The 5000-nt window shown below is 71.1% G+C and overlaps 1 non-coding gene across 1 annotated transcript; it reads left to right on the plus strand.

Annotated features, from left to right (window-relative positions):
* The first annotated feature begins 2510 nt into the window (after nucleotides 1-2510).
* On the plus strand, nucleotides 2511-2629 carry LOC128823805 (5S ribosomal RNA). The gene has a single exon (XR_008442040.1). It is a non-coding gene; the product is annotated as a 5S ribosomal RNA (ribosomal RNA).
* The last annotated feature ends 2371 nt before the right edge of the window (nucleotides 2630-5000 follow it).

A 5000-nucleotide genomic window follows, 5' to 3' on the forward strand; every position in this document is an offset into this window, starting at 1 on the left:
GGCAACCCGCTAGAGAAGAAGTCAGCGACCCAGACAGGGAGGGCAGCAGGGGTTACTGGTGCTCCAGCGAGAGGGCGGTACGGGGGTCCCACCGACGTCGAGGGCCAACCCACCTCCCGCGGCCCGCGCCGCGTGGTGTGGTCCTGTCGGGGGGGGGGGGGACCGCAGCGCGCCCCTGCTCGCTCTCGCGACCGTGTTTGGCCCTGCTGAGCCTCGCGGCTCCCTGGGTTTTTCGGACCCCTGGGTGGTCTGCCGGAACCGCTCGACCTCGCACGGCGGAGATCTCGGCCAGACGGCCCCACGCATGGAGGGCCGGGCACGTGCCCGGGCCGCCCCGAGGAGGGAAGTCCCCATCGGTCCCTGGATCCGTGCACGCGAAAAGGAAGAGGGTCCCGATCCGCCTGAACACCGGACGGCCCCGCGGTTGGGGTGCCGGCCCGCGAAGGGCCCTTCCCGTCGCGAACGTCAGCGCCACATCGATCGGCGGGCGCGAGAGGAGCGGGCCCCCCCTCCCTCCGGGGGGGCGCCGACACTCGGAGCTCGGCTCCCGGCCGCTGCGGGGCCCGTGAGCTAAGAGCCGGGAAAAGCGGGCCGTCTCGGCGGAGGGCCGGGTGGGTGCTGGCCTCCGCCCTCAAACGTGCCCGTTCCCCCCCTCCCACGCCGGGCAGGGTCGGGTACAATACTCGGATTGATCCCCTAGGCTGAGCTCCGGTTCTCACAGGCTCTGAAAAACCTGTCCTCACAAATCTCCGCACACAGTCCTCGAAAGACGGGTCGAAAAAGCCAAAGCCCCGCCTTCGGCGGTACGAAACTGGAACCGGGCGCCACCTCGTGGTTCCCTCGGTCGGCCGAGACGGCGTTGGGCGACCCCTTCCGGACATCCGCGAGACGACCGGCCGTCAGGTCAACCCATTCGCTCCAAAGGGGTTGACCCGGTGGCCGGGAGGGGACTTTGAAAATTTTTCAGACTTGGAAAACTTTTTTTTTTTTTTTTTTTTCCCCCAGCCCGCTTCCTCCGGGTTGACCCGGTGGCCGAGCGTCTCACCGTCCCCGGACGCAGCGAGGTACTGCCTCCCGGCCGTCAGGATCGGGCCCACGGAAGTCTGATTTTTTAAAAAAATTTGCCGACGCCACCGCGGAGGGCTACCCGGCCACCCCGGGCCCCGGAGCCGGAAAAGGGAAGAAAAGGATCGGGCCCACTAGAGACATGGACCCGGCCGCCAAGCAGGCCGCCCTGGGCTCACCCTCCCCGGCCGCAGCGAGGGACATCCTCCCGGCCGACAGGATCGGGCCCCTGGAAGTCTGGGGGGGGGGGGGGGAAATCCGCCCCACGCCTCCGAGGAGGGCTGCCCGGGCGGGCCGGGCCCCGGAGCTCGGAAAAAAAAAAAAAAACACCCCAAAAAAGGATCGGGCCCACTAGAGACATGGACCAGGCCGCCCTGGGCTCACCCTCCCCGGCCGCAGCGAGGGACTGCCTCCCGGCCGACTGGATCGGGCCCCTGGAAGTCTGGAAAAAAGAATGGAACCTGACGCCTCCGAGGAGGGGGCGCCCAGGGAAGGAGGGAGATCCGGGTCGACCTGGTGACCGGACGGGAAAGCGGCCACCGGGCGTGCCCGTTCAAACCTAGGGGTTGACCTGGCGGCCGGAAAGCAAACCGGCCACTGGCTAGCCCCGTCGGCAACCTACGGGTTGACCTGGTGGCCGGGAAGCGAACCGGCCAGCAGGTGAACCCGTTCGATTCCACGGGTTGACCTGGTGCCCGGGAGGGGACTCTGAAAAATGTTCAGCCCTTTCGGCTCGGGGTTGACCTGGTGGCCGAGAGGGGACTCGGACGGCAGGCAAGCCGCCCTGGCCTCACCCACCCCGGCCGCAGCGAGGGACTGCCTCCCGGCCGACTGGATCGGGCCCCTGGAAGTCTGGGGGGAAAAAGAAAATGGAACCTGACGCCTCCGAGGAGGGGGCGCCCAGGGAAGGAGGGAGATCCGGGTTGACCTGGTGACCGGACGGGAAAGCGGCCACCGGGCGTGCCCGTTCAAACCTACGGGTTGACCTGGTGGCCGGGAAGCGAACCGGCCAGCAGGCGAACCCGTTCGATTCCACGGGTTGACCTGGTGCCCGGGAGGGGACTCTGAAAATTTTTCAGCCCTTTCGGCTCGGGGTTGACCTGGTGGCCGAGAGGGGACTCGGACGGCAGGCAAGCCGCCCTGGGCTCACCCTCCCCGGCCGCAGCGAGGGACTGCCCCCCCTCCACCCACCCACCCCCCCCCCCGGCTGACAGGATCAGGGCGCACTGGATGTCCGGGACAATATTTTCCCCGACGCCGGGGAGGGCGGGCGGGCGGAGGGGCTCTGGCGGCCAGCCCGGGCCCCGGAGCTCGAGAAGGAAAAAAGGACCGGGCCCGCGAGAGACGGGGGCCCTGCCGCAGGGGGGCAGTCCGACCGGGGCTCACCGTGCGGCAGGCCCGGGCGTCGGCAGGGGAAAGCGGGCGAGGAGGCGCGGGGGCCGGGTGCCTACGGCCATACCGGACCGAACGCCCCCGATCCCGTCCGATCTCGGAAGGTAAACCGTCCCGGGCCTGGCTAGTACTTGGATGGGTGACCGCCTGGGAATCCCAGGTGCCGTAGGCAGCTTTTCCCGGTCCGAGCCAGCTCTCTCTCCTTTTCTGGGGAGGAAGGAGAGGGGGGGGACGGGCCGGAAAGCCCCTCGTCGCTCCTGCCGAGTCGGAGGTCGCGGCCGCAGGTCACGGGTCTGGGCGCCTGGGGTCCGGCTCCCCACCCGGCTTCCTCCGCGGAGGACCCACCGAAGCCGCTGGGGGAGACCCCGGGCATGGGGCGGACTGGCCCGGACCCTCCCGGCCGCCGGCCCGCAGGACCGCCCCGAATCCCCCCGCCCCGCGGCCACCCAGGCCAGGCCTGGCCAGGCGGGACGGACGGCGGGTGTCCAGCGCCCAGCGGCTTCCGCCAGCGGGGACCCACGGCCCCCAAAGCCGCAGGGGGAGGCCCCGGGCCCGGGACGGACTCGCTCGGACCCCCTGCGCCCGGGCGCCGGCTCGCGGGACCGCCCCGAATCCCCCCGCGGCCACCCAGGCCAGGCCTGGCCAGGCGGGACGGACGGCGGGTGTCCAGCGCCCAGCGGCTTCCTCCAGCGGGGACCCACGGCCCCCAGAGCCGCAGGGGGACACCCCGGGGCCGGGACGGACTCGCTCGGACGCGCTCGGACCCCCTGCGCCCGGCCGCCGGCTCGCGGGACCGCCCCGAATCCCCCGCCCCGCGGCCACCCAGGCCAGGCCTGGCCAGGCGGGACGGACGGCGGGTGTCCAGCGCCCAGCGGCTTCCGCCAGCGGGGACCCACGGCCCCCCAGAGCCGCAGGGGGAGACCCCGGGGCCGGGACGGACTCGCTCGGACGCGCTCGGACCCCCTGCGCCCGGCCGCCGGCTCGCGGGACCGCCCCGAATCCCCCCGCGGCCACCCAGGCCAGGCCTGGCCTGGCCTGGCAGGCCGGCGTGCAGCTCCCCCGGGCTTCCTCCCCCGACGACCCGCGCCCCCCCGAGCCGCAGGCGGAGACCCCGGCCCCGGGGCGGACCGGCCCGGGCTCGCTCGAGCCCCCTGCGCCCGGCCCGCAGGACCGCCCCCCCCCCCCCCCGAATCCCCCGGGAGAGGCCCGGCCTGCACGCCACTGACGACCCGCGGCCCCCAAAGTCGCGGGAGGCGCCCCCGGCCCCGGGGGCCGGTTAGCTCCGTGTCGCTCCGCGCCCCCCCCCCGCCCCTCGCTGCCGGGACCGGGCACCGCCCCAGAGTCAGCCGCAGCCGGACGGCCTGAGAGCTGCCCTCCTGTGGACGACGGTGAGTTTACCTTGACACTAACCGGCCATCAGCCAGGTCAACCCCATTGCTAGACTGGGGTGGACCTGGTGGCCGAGTGGGGACTTGGAACATTTGACAGCTGCTCCCCGGGGCTTGACCGCTTGTCCTGAACGCCCCCCCCCCACCCCACCCCCCCCAGCCCCCGGCTCCTGCTCCCCTCTCCCCAGCCTCGGTGCTCCGCTCCCTGCCTCGGAGGCTGCCCCTTTGCGGCGCCTGCATCGCCTCCGAGGACGCGCACCTTCCGGAGGCTGGACGTAAAGCCTGACGCCCGCCACCGCCGCCGACCCGGCTCTCCGAGGGACGACTGTGAGGCCTCCCCCCACCCCCGGACCGCCCTGGGGACGACTGCTAAGCCTCCCCCAACGGACCGCCCGGGGGAAGACTGCTAAGCCTTCCCCGGACCTGCTCCCTCTCGACTATTAAGCCCCCCCTCTGTGGTCCTCAGGACCGCTGCCGCGCAGCCCTCGGAGTGGGGTGACACCCGGGCCGGAAAGCAAAGCGGCCACCAGGTCAACCCGTCGAATCCAATGGGTTGACCTGGTGGCCGGAAAGCAAACCGGCCGCCAGGTCAACCCAGTAGATTCCGCGGGTTGACCTGGTGGCCGCTAAGCACGACTCTTAAGCCTCCGCCGGACCGCCTGGGGAATGGCTATTAAGCCTGCCCCCGGAGTACTCGGGGGGACGACTATTAAGCCTCTCCTGGAACGACTATTAAGCCTGCCCCCGGAGTCCTCGGGGGACGACTATTAAGCCTCCCCCGGACCGGCTCCGTCTCGACTATTAAGCCCCCCCTCTGTGGTCCTCAAGACCACTGCCGCTCTGCCCTCGGAGTGGGGTGACGCCCGGGCCGGAAAGCAAACCGGCCACCAGGTCAACCCGTTGAATCCATTGGGTTGACCTGGTGGCCGGAAAGGAAACCGGCCGCCAGGTCAACCCAATAGATTCAGCGGGTTGACCTGGTGGCCGAACGGGGACTTTGAAAATTTTACAGCTGCTTCCCCTGGGGTTGACCTGTTGTCCCGGTGGGGACTTTGAACATTTGACAGCCGCTACCCGGGGCTTGACCTGTTGTCCTGAACGCCCCCCACCCCACGGCTCCTGCTCCCCACTCCCCAGCCTCGGTGCCCCGCTCCC

This window comes from Malaclemys terrapin, chromosome 15 (genome assembly GCF_027887155.1).
Source record: "Malaclemys terrapin pileata isolate rMalTer1 chromosome 15, rMalTer1.hap1, whole genome shotgun sequence".
NCBI classification, from domain to species: domain Eukaryota; kingdom Metazoa; phylum Chordata; order Testudines; family Emydidae; genus Malaclemys; species Malaclemys terrapin.